Here is a 12,132-nt window from a genome sequence, read left to right as displayed (position 1 = left end):
TTCATACTCTCTTCTTTACTAATGAATGTATAAGTAAGACCAAATCTAACAATCTTCCCTGTGCTGCAGTGATTGAATTCTCTGTCTACTCAGTAATTCTGGGTGTTTTATTAGGTGGTACTTATTTCTCTTCTATCATGAGTGCTAGAGATTGTAAAATCCTAGCACAGTACCTTGCACATAGTAGGAGATTAGTAAATGTTAAAGACTCTTCTCTTTTATTTCTCCTCCTACCCCCCCCCCCCAATACTCATCTACAAACAGAAGAAAGGTACAAGGACAGATTTCTGAAACACTTTTTGTGTTCTTTTCTGGAAAAATATAAAATATATATTGTATGTTTAGAATCATAAAATGTTTTACTACCTAGACTTTATTCTCTGAAATGATCTCTGAGAACTGCGCAAGTAGGTAATTTTTATAGGTAACTATTAATAGTATCAGAGTGTTACAAGTCTTGTGTACCTCAAAGAGTCCAGCACAGCTGTCAGATACAAAGATGAAGGCACATTTTTTATGTACAGAAAGTGTTGCTATTATTTATAAGAGACAAAAGGATTTAGGGCTTTGTTTGTGTATGGGTTTTTCTTGTGGATTTCTGAGTTAGATATTGACAGACTGGCTCTCCTACCCAAGTCTCAGAGATGATAGCAGAATGCACGCTCTCATCTCTTTGTTTCTGTAGATATTAGAAACAAGTGGTTTACTCTGGCTTGTTCAAAAGGCTCAGGATAAAGGGAAGTTTGGGATTTGGAAGGAAGTTGGAACTTGACTCTTCTTAGTGGTCCATAATTCATCAAGTTTAGGAATTTCTTAGTTTCTTTTCTGAAAATGACGACTTTCTGTAGATGTGTGACATTATGGAGGATACAAGGTCCAGAGAACATAACTTTCTTTGTTTTACTATGATGCTGATTTTTTTCCTTTTCTCAGGTTTTTGCCATCTTATAAGCTGGTGAAAACTAAGAGATTTCCTGAAGTTCAGAAGCTTATAACTTCATTCATAATGTTTTTTTCATTCATGATTTCAAATAATTAAAAGTAAACACAATTAGTAATTTTTATGTGAATAATTATTCTACTTTTAAATTACTAACCTGATAATATGAGTAAGCCAAATGATACATTGCATGTTTTCTGTTATTCATTGTTGCAAACTAATAGTGTCTAACTAGTAGCAAGTATTTACAGTGAAGGATGCTAAAAGCAAATATTGCATATATTTAGTTTTTCTTCCTGGGGAAAAAAAAAAGGTAGAAAAAACAAACACGTATGTGCTTTTTCATGACTTCAGAATTTCTGGATATTTTGCACATGTCCAGAGCTGTTTAGAACTTTTTCTAAAATAAAATAAGGAACTTTTTCTAGACTGGCATGCCTTGTTTCCATTTTAGCTGATTTCTAAATAATATCTAAAACTCTTGACTATTCCTCATACTCTTTTCTTATCTAGCGGCAGCTAGGAGGCATAGTGCATACAGTCAGCTAGCTAGCATTTATTAAAAGTTCCTTTTATGTGCCAGGCACTGTGCTAAGTACTTCAGATACAAAGAAAGGCAAAAGAGTCTCTACTCTCTAGAAGCTCAAAGTCTAATGGAGACAACATAAAAACAACTCTGTACAAACAAAATATATACAGGATAAATTGGATATAAAAATATATCTGTTTATTAAATTATATTCTATATGGATATATACACACACACACAGAGGATAAGTTGGGGGATATCTCATAGGGATGGCACTAAGAATAAGTAGGACTGGGAAAGGTGTCTTGGAGAAGATGCTACTTTAACTGAGATGAAATAATCCAGGGAAACCAGGAGACAGAGGCAAGGAGGATAAGTGTTCCAGTGTCACTGGATTGCAGAGTACATGGAGATGAGTCAAGTATAAGAAAACTGCAAAGGGAAGAAGGGAAGTGCTGGACTTGGAGTCAGGAAAACCTGAATTCAAATTCCACCTCATACACTTACTTAGCTAAGTGACCCTGGGCAAGTCTCGGTTTGCCTCCGTTTCCTCAGTTATAAAATGGGTATAATACCTTACATCACAAAGTAGTTGTGAGGTTCAAATGACATATATTGTAAAAAGTGCTTAGAATGACACCAGGCACATAGTAGGTTCTATTTAAATGCTTATTCTTTTCTTCTATTCTCCTCTTAACTTCCTCATTTGTAAAATGGGGGTAATAGTATCACCCATATCACAGGGTTGTTCTGAGAATAAAATGAGATAACAATATGTAAAAGTATTTTACAAACCTGAAAATGTTACATAAATGCTAGTTATTATTTTAAAATAAAATGGTTCCTTAATGCTTAATTTGTTTTCCTTTTCTCATTTCTGTGCAGAGGGTTTGGGGATTTTTGGTCATTATTTGAAATTTTCTTGTTTTCTTGTCATATTTTTATTACAGATAATGGTTTTAAACTTTCATAATGTCTTTTTGTAAAAGTAACTATTCTATTTTTTCCTAGGTATCAATGTCGATAGATCAAAAGGGATTATCAGGATTTTCCTCCTTTTTCTTTGGAAAATTTGTGCAGTTTTTTCCTGTCTTCATATGCAGTCCTTCTTCTGCCCTTCTGTAACTCATCAAAATTAAATGGTGGTATTTTGGTAAGTAGATTACTTTGTTAAGCCTTTGTATGTATGGTGGGAATATTGAAAAGTTTTAATTTTCCCAAAGACATTCAGCACATTGGCTGGATACTTTCTGAGGATTTATGAATAAATTGTTGTACAGAATGAAATGGTATGGACAGGTATTTTGTACCAACCACATCAATGGGATCATGGACCCATTGAACTACTGAATTGTTTTATTAGCAACTTACTGGCTTTTTTTTGGTGTTTTCATAGAAAAACAGTTTTTTAAGTGATAATTTGAAAGAGGTAGACACTGAACGATTTCCTTCCAACTGCCCTTCAGCCCTTCTTTTCTTGAGATGTATTGAGGGTAGTTTACAAAGGATGTCGATCTATGCCAGTACTTTGACTTCCATGGTTAAAGCAGAAGTATCTTGACTTCTCAATCTAATCTAAACCCTCTCTCATTTTCAGTCTTTTCCTATCTGCTTTCTCCTTCCCTGTCAGATACAACTATATCCGAATTTCCACCATTATTAAAAATCCTCACTTAACTTTTCTACCCCCTTAAGCTAAAGTCCAGTATCTCTGCTCTCTTCCATTTATAATCAGTGCTTCCATCCTTTTCCTCTTCTCTCACTTCTCTAGCTTCCTGAGGCTGGCCTTCTCCAGCCTTAACTGAAATAATGTCTTTCCAAAGTTACCATTGGTTTCTTAATTGCTCAATCTATTGGCCTATTCTCTGTCTTCAACCTCCTTGATCTCTGTGGAACATTTGGCACCAGTGACTCCCTCCCCTTCTTGAATCCTTTTTGTTCCCTGGGTTTCCATGAAAAGGCTCTCTCCTGGTTTTTCTCTTACCTATCTAGCTACTTCTTAGTCTTTCCTAGATCATCAGGTGTATCCCATCCCCTAAACATGGATGTCTTCTAAGGCGTTGTCCTTGTGCCTTCTTTTCTTTCTCTGTATGTCTTCTCTTGGGTCATCAGCTTCCATGGGTTTAAAGATTATCTCCATGTTGCTGACTCTTACATCTCTATATCTAGTCCTTTCTTTTCTAAGTGATGACCAACCGTTCATTGGATATATCCAACTGGACATCCCATAGAAACCAAGCTCTCTTCTTAATCCCTTACAGTCTGACTTCTGACCTTATCATTCCACTGTAACTGCTCTTTCCCAAGTTACTGCCAAAGTTGGCTTTTTCTCAATCCTCATTCTTCTTAACCTCTCTGCAGCCTTTGACACTGTTGATAATTCTTTCCTCCTTGATACTTTCTTCTCTCTTGGTTTTTGAGACATGACTCTCTCCTGGCTCTCTTCTCTATTTGACTGCTTCTTCTCTGTCTCCTTTGCTGGCTCTTCCTCCAGACCATGTGCTCTAACCATAGGTGCCGCTAAGGATTTTGTCCTGGGCCCTCTTCTCTTTCCCCTCTTTGCTATTTCACTTGGTGAACTCATTAGCTCATGTGGATTTAATTACCATCTTTATGCTGTTCTCAGAACTACCTAGCTTTCCCTAAACTCTCTGTTGACCTCTAATCTTGCAACTGCCTTTCAGATATCTTGAACTGGGTGTCCAGTAGACATTTTTTTTTTTTTTGGAAGGGCAATGGGGGTTAAGTGACTTGCCCAGGGTCGCACAGCTAGTAAGTGTCAAGTGTCTGAGGCCAGATTTGAACTCAGGAACTTCTGAATCCAGGGCCGGTGCTTTATCCACTGCGCCACCTAGCTGCCCCTCCAGTAGACATTTTAAACTCAATATATCAAAACAGAACTCATTATCTTTCCCTTAACAGCCTCCCTCCCCACCACACACAACACCTTCCCTTTTACTATAGAAGGCAGTACCATCTTCACGGTCCCTCAGGCTCACAACCTAGGAGTCATCTTGGATTCCTCACTGTCTCTTACCCCCCATATCCAATTTGTTGCCAAGACCTGTCGATTATACCCTTGCAATATCTCTCAAATATGCCCCTTCTCTCCTCTCTAACATTGCCACTACTCTAGTCCAGGCCCTTATCACCCCATTCCTGCTGGTAGCTTTACCTGCCTTAAGTCTTTCCCTACTCCAAACCATCCTTTATTCTGCCACTAAAATGATTTTTCCTCAAGCTCAGCTCTGATCATGTCATCCCCCTACTCAATAAACTCTAGTGGCTTCCTTCCTATTGCCTTCAGGATCAAGTACAAAATGCTTTGTTTAGCATCAAAGTCCTTCATAATCTATCCCCCTTCTAACATTCCAGTCTTCTTACACTTTTCTCCCTAACACTACTCTTTGATCCAGTGACCCTGGCCTCCTGGTTGTTCCATGAATAAGACCCCCACCTCTCAGCTCTGGGCATTCTCTCTGCTCTCCCCAATGCCTGGAATGCTCTTTCTCCTCCACTCTGACTACTGACCTCCCTGGCTTCCTTTAAGTTCACATTAAAATCCCATCTTCTACAGGAAGCTGTCCCCAGTCCCTTTTAATTTTAGAATCCTTCCTTTGTTAATTATTTCCTATTTATCTTGTATATTGGTTGCTTTGCATCTATTTGTTTGCATGTTGTTTCCTCCACTGGATTCTAAAACACTGTCTTTGCCTCGTTTTGTGTCCCCAGAACTCAGCACAGTGTCTGGCACATAGTAGGCACTTATTAAATATTGATTGATTGATGTCTACTCATTATCTTCTACCAACCCCTCCCTCTCTGCCCCCAACCCTCCTCCACATTTCCCTCTTTCCTTTGAGGGCACCAGTATCCTTCATGTCACTGAGGTTTGGGACCTGAGTGTCTGCTTCTGTAATGCCTCCAGCATCATTTCTTTTCTCTCTGCTCACATGGCTATGACCCTCCTTCAGTCCTCATCACCTCTTAACCCTATTATGTTAATAGTCCCCAAAGTAGGCTCTGAGATTCTTTCCTTTCCTGTTTAGTCCATCCTCCACATAATTGCCAAAACGATCTTCCCAAAGCATAGATAGATAGCTTCCCCTGCTTGAGAAGCTTCAGTGGCTCCCTGCCCTGTTGGCTTTAGGATGAAGGATGAACTTCCCAGCTTAGCGTTTCAAGCCCTTCCTGATCTGGCTCTAGCCCGCCTTAACATGCTTATTAATTATACTCCTTCTTTTTCATCCTCTCTACCTTGGAGTCAACTCACTGGTGACTGTTGCATGAATTTAGCTCTCTGTCACCGGCTTCCAGGCTTTTTTGTAGGCTTTTGCCCTCCCTGAAATGTACTTCTTCTCATCTCCAGCTCTCACAATCCCTTGTTGCCCTCAGAGCTCATTTTATATTCTGTCCCTTAATAGATGCACATCAGTTGATTTTTTTTTTTTAATCCCGCGATTGTTGATGCTTTCTCCCACTTCATCAATGTTTTTGTGTTGTTTCTCTCCAGTAAAATCTAAGTTTCTTGAAGGCTGTTTTTCCATTTTGTTTTGCACATAGTAGGCACTGGGTAGATGATTGTTGGATTAAATTGGAGCTTCACTGAATTAGTACCTCAAGCAATAAAGCTCCATTTACTTCAGACCTGACGTATGAGAGAAGAGTAAACACACACTATGATGGTCCTTGTTGAAATGAGGTTGAGTGATATACACAAAATCAGTGGACTAATAAAATACAAGGTAAATTATTAATCCTGCCAAAGATCTTGGAATTAAAAAGAATTTGGAATACAGTAAAATTTTTAATAATTACCCTTACAGATGTATAATCTCATTAAATTTTTAAAGAAGGCCTCAAGGGTAGAAGAGGTTACTGTTGTGTGGGAGATAACTTTCTCCTATCATATAACAGCTCTGTGAGGAAGATAGTGAATTATTATCTCTAGATGAGGCAGTGACACTCCGAGGTTAAGTGACTCATCTAGGGCCTAGCTTCTTAAACTGTGGGTCTCGACCCCATTCATCTAGGGTCGTGTAACTGAATGTGGGGGTCATGAAAAATTTGGCAACAGTAAAAGGTTATGTATACCTAGTTTATATACCTATATACCCTGGATCATATAAAAATTTCTTGAGTGGAAAGGGGTCGAATGAAAATGGCTCCAGTGAAAAGGGCTTGTGAATGGAAAAAGTTTAAGAAGTTCTGATCTAGGGTAACACAGCTGGTAAGTGTCAGAACTGAGATTTGGACCTGGTCTCCTGCATGCAAGTGCACACTCTTTACTGTGCTGCATTCCAGTATTCTCCAGCCTCTCTACCTTTGTCTATACCTAGAGAGGCTCCTCTGTAGTTGGGCTTAGCCCTGGAGTGGTCTTTCCTGATGAAGGTTGTAGTGAAATTTGAGGAGTCGTATGGAGGTGGGACCTCACACAGTGGCTGAGACCACGATGACCACAAAGGATAAGGAAGCACCAGCAACTGACACAGCTTTCTTACTGACAGATTAGCACAACTGAGTCTTACTTTTGTGATGAAATAATGGGATTTAGCAGATACTCAAAGACCCACCTGGAGATTAATCTAGACCAATGGATTTGGATGACGCTGACCAATCAGCTTGAAGCAGTGTGTAAGGACCACCTCTGTTCCAGATCTATAAAAAGCTTCCACAATCAGCTTGCTGGAGAGTTCCTGATTAAAACAGGCTTGTGGAGGAGAACTTGAGGAAGAACCCAACTACATAGGCTACATAGGCTTTTTCTTAACTTTCTGAACTCCATGTGAATATCTGTATGCTTTAATAAATGTTTAATGCCCAGAGACTGGTGCTGAAGCTTCTAATTTAAGGCGACCGCACAACATAGATTTTAAACATCACACTTTATCACTATCCCTTGTGATACTTTCCTACCAAAAGACACAAAAAAGGTGCCTGACAAATGGGTCATACATGAGTGATAGTAGCAGCCTGCACTTATTCATGGTCCACTGCTGCCGCTTGCTTATGTAACAGAAAGAGCAGACCCCAGCAGTGATTGTGGGCACCACTGGCACTGGGTATTTTCCTATTAGAATAGACAGAGCAATTCTAGGGAAAGGGATGCACTGTTGAGGATCAGTCAGTCAGCAAACATTTGTGGAGTGCTTACTGTGTGCCAGGCTCAAGGGATTCCAGCACACAAGTGAGACAGACCCGCCTCAGGCATCCTACTGGAGAGATGTTGTCTGGTCACAGGTTGGGAAGTAGAGGCCAGACACAAATGGAAGGTGCAGGCTGCCTTGGTCCTTCAGCTGCTCACTTCTTGTTTTTGTCTCACACACGGCTACACTTTGTGGTTCTTAAGTAACCCAATAGTTGGTGGTAGCATTTCTCCTGGGTTCTTTCCCTGGACTCTTAATAAGCACCTCCTTGTCTAGACAATTTTCTAGACTTATAAGAGGTATATGATGGCCTTGGCTGAGAAGTGACAGTTTGGGCAGTCTTGTTTGATTGTTTGGGGTTTTCAATGCTAGACACTTTTCTGTGTTCTTGCATAATTTAACATTTCTTGCTTCTGTATGAGCTCCTACTATGCTCCCTGCACTCTATTTGCTTCAGTGAGATGTGTTTTGTCCATAAAGTGCTTACGGTCTGTTTCGGCACGTAGACTCATATGCAGGAAACAACAATGAAAATGCTTGCAATTTACATGGTACATTTGCAGAACACTTGACATTTGATACCCTATTTGAGCATCATCATAATCCTGTGAGGTAGAACTACAGGTATTATTCCCATTGTGCAGATAAGGGTGCAGAAAGGTCAAGTGATTTGCCCTTGGTCACACAGCTAGTACGTAAGTACCTTAGGCTGATGTAAAGACCAGGAACTTTTCTTTGTATGCCACAGAATGACGATGAGTCACTAAGTGGCATGATGAAGATCAGGAGCTGCAAAGACATGGAGAGGAGAGAGGGGCTAGTGTTATCTAAGCAGGCTTCCTAGAGGAGGGAGCGCTTGAACTGGTGCCTCTAGAATGATGGACGAGGTTTTGGCAGGTAGTGAAGAGGGGGCACAGAGTTCCAGGCCATGGAGATGAGGCCCACCTGACTCAGAAGTAGATGATGATGCTTGCTGAGAATGCTCTCATGGAAAAGCCTGGAAAATACTCCCTGATTGGGGGGGGGGGGTGAGAAAAGAAAGCAAAGCGAGATTGGAGTCCTTGGACAGGCTCTTAGGTCCTTGGAGCTTCTCCATCTCTATGAAGCCATGGCCTTTCCATTTCACAAAGCTGACTGTTGATAGTCCTAACTGGCATGTGGTGTAGGGTGAGCAGAAGGACAGGCCTCATCTAACATGGCTTTGAGGATGCCCAGACCCCAGAGGAGAGAAAAGAGAGGTTTAATTTTGGCTGTTTAAAATCTCCTTGTACCTGTCTTTTCATCATTATTATTATTTTTGAAGAAGCAGCCAATCTGCACCTGGCCATAAAGAGTGACATTGTGTCTGCGAAAGTGCTGTGCCAGCACACAGAGCTGTCCCACAAGAGCACTTCCCAAGTCCCCAACCACAGGGCTGACAATCTGCAGCAGCAGTCTGTGCCATGGGGGGAGAATGGATGGCAGTGGAAGGGGGGTGTACATGCTATAAATGGGGGGGGGCTTGTGGAGAGAGCCTCTCCAGGGCCCTGAAGGCAGTTGGGAGGGAAACCATTCAAGTTCGTAGGATCAGGGAGTCAAATTGGCCCTAAAGCAGCCACTGATGCTTTTGGGGGGCAGTGTATGTGTGGCATGGAGTACACATGTTTCAGTCCTCTTCTCCAGGTGTTGCTGTTTCATTTTGTTAGCAAGACTGTAAGGTTAGAAGTTTTATTGATGGAAGTATGGATTGGATGGAATTAGAAATCTTGAAGCGACTAAAAATATCACTTCTTGCCAGGAAATGAGACTGTCCAAACCCTCCCTGACCAGCCGGGAGGACCTGGGTGAAGGGTGGAGAGTAAGTAGAGTTTACCTTTTCCAGGAATTATTACCTTAACTGTGAGACCAGTCTCTGTATGCATATAACAAATTGGCTGCCTCTTCATCTTGTAACGATTGGAATAATGCCATCTGCTGGATACTTACTGTAGAAGAGTTCTGCCCATGAAGGGAAGGTCTTTGAGGGCAAGACCAGGAGTCTTTTCTTCAGGATTCAGGAAGTGACGCGGACTAGTGGGAGGAGGAAGGAAGAGACTGGCGCTCAGTCTGGGGCTCTTTCCTCTGGACTCTGGCGGAGAAGGGAGCTAGAAATGTGCTCTCCCTTTAATAGATAGGAATCTAGGCCTTTTTCTCTCTCTTTACCAAATTCTTATTCTCCTTAATAAATGCTTAAAAGTCTAACTCTTGCTAAAGCTTGTAATTGATTGGCGACCACTCATTAGATATTTTAGACAGTTTAGCTAGAATTTTAGCCCTTAACAGATGGCTGACCACGAAGAGGAAAGCTAGCCTTCAGTCTTCTTCTGATCTTCTGGTTGGGTAAGAAATTTCCCCTCCCTCTCCCTTTAACTGCTAAGTACTGGCGTACTGGCTGTATTTTTCCTTTGAATTTTTTCGAATGGACCTTTTAAACTCCCTAATTATCCTATTTTTGATTTTGGTCTGTTTAACCAGACAAATGGGAGATAAGATCATGTTAATGCTTTGTTTTTGTGGATTTTCTATTTTTCTTTTTATTTTTGTTAAAAGAGCCAGCAACTTACTCACACAAGGAAATATCTCTCCCTCTCCCAACCATGCTTTTTCAGAGAAACCTGAAGAGATTCCCGCAGCTTTTCCCAGTTCTAACACTAATTGTTGCTCTAATTTTGCATGCCTGGAGGCAATGACCCACCCTCTAGAAGCTTTTAATCCCCTAGCACCTGGAGGCAAAGTGGGGGAAGAGGAATCCAGGCCTGAGTTCAAAATCAAGTCTGATTCAAATTGCTCTGGTCCCTCCCCTCCTCTCCAGACCCCACCCTCTACTCCTCCTATGGCCAAGCCCATTGCTTCCCCTGCCCGGGAAGTCCAAAGATCTAATGCGCATGCTCAACTTTCTCTAACTACATTTGCAGCTTCAGGCTCAGCCCTTCCCCAGCCTGGCTGTGCTTCTGAGACAACCTTAGAAAGCCCTTTAAATTCCAGATATGCTCGTTTTGTTCATAATTTTGCTAACCTGCTTTTGTCTTTAATTAGTAATCTTATAAAGCATTTGTATGGTGAAAAGACTGACAGACAATATAGAGGGGTTAAAGAAGAAAAACTTAAGCTGAATAAGAATGACAACCATCAACATAGTTCAAGACTCTGCTTCTTTTGCCATGGAAGGGTATATATTTTAGAGAAATGTAGAAGTAAGCAGCAAGGTATTGATATGAGTGTTGGGGATTTTAGATATCGGAATCAAAAGTGTTCTGAATTCACTCAGAGTATTAATGTCAGTTCAGAGGTTACATAGGATTTCTATGCTATTACATATACATTTTGAAATTAATGGTATGGGTTTATTTTCATAGAGATTTTCATGCTTTTGAGGTTGTGTTTTATACTTAGTTTTTAAAACAAGGAGAATATTTGTAAAAGTTTTTTATAGTCATGTGATCAAGTTTATATTTTATAATACTCTTATTAAGTTCATATTCATTTATATTTCCTTAGTTTGAATTTCATTGTCTTTTATTGTTCCATGTGTATTTTCTTCTATTCATTTATCTATCTAATTTTGAAACATTGCAAGATGGTTTTGTTTTTATTATACAATGTTAATTCTAGGAGTATTGTGCTCCCATATTCTGAGTTGTTTGTTTTTGTTATTTTTTCTCAACTGATTATTTGATCAAACTCTTTGAAGCATTTCCCTGGCAAATTGGTTGCCATGGCAAGTGTAAAGAAGTATTATTTTTGATAAGCATATTCAAAAAAAAAAAAAGAGGGGAACATTTGTAAAAGTTTTCTTTTTTCAAAAAAAAAAGTTTTCTTTGAGATTCTGTTGTGCTTTAACTTGTATTTAAATATGTTCAGATTTTTCACAAAAGTAATTGTATACTAAGTAAAAAAAAAATGGGTATTATTTGAAATTGTTGCGTAATTATATATTGTGTTCTGAGTCAAGATGTATTCACATTTTTTGCAATCATTTATTATCCTCAATTTTAAATCCATATGAGACTTGGATTATGGGAACTTATCATTTAAGACATTAATTGCCTTTATTCTGAGTTATCAGATGCCAGTTGGCCAAGATGCCATCCAATCACAAGAGGAATACATGCAAGAGCAGACACTGAACTGTCACATGAGGGGAGACATGCATGAAGTCAAGGTATGGCCGAGGGAACGGCTTTTGACAAATGTTGAGGTTGGATTCTCTTGGTTTAATATTTTATTCTCTTTTTCCCCACGATATTGTACAGATGGCTGGAAGTATTCATCCCACCCATCTCACTTCTACACCTGGCTTCTATGCTCCCTCCTATATGCCTGATGCCATGGACATCTCAATCCCATGCATCTGATTAAGTCTGACTCAGTTTCTTCCAATATGTTCGGTGGCATGGACATATATTCCATCCACCTATTTTAAGCCTGGCATACTGTATGGGCAGTACATATTGCTCAAGTGTGGGAATGCTCATATCCCATCATTTCTCTGTTCTTTT

At 40.0% G+C, this 12,132-nt stretch overlaps 1 protein-coding gene across 2 annotated transcripts in view; it reads left to right on the top strand.

Moving 5' to 3' along the window:
- Positions 1-12,132, top strand: part of R3HCC1L (R3H domain and coiled-coil containing 1 like) — a 106,884-nt gene that overhangs the window by 23,816 nt on the left and 70,936 nt on the right. For both annotated transcript variants that reach the window (XM_043989195.1, XM_043989194.1), the window contains exon 2: positions 2,481-2,622. The gene's annotated coding sequence lies outside the window, so the exon portion shown is untranslated. The remainder of the gene's footprint in view (positions 1-2,480; positions 2,623-12,132) is intronic.

This window comes from Dromiciops gliroides, chromosome 2 (assembly GCF_019393635.1).
Source record: "Dromiciops gliroides isolate mDroGli1 chromosome 2, mDroGli1.pri, whole genome shotgun sequence".
NCBI lineage: Eukaryota > Metazoa > Chordata > Mammalia > Microbiotheria > Microbiotheriidae > Dromiciops > Dromiciops gliroides.
Note: the sequence above shows the minus strand (reverse complement) of the source record. Positions and strands in the feature narration are given on the sequence as shown.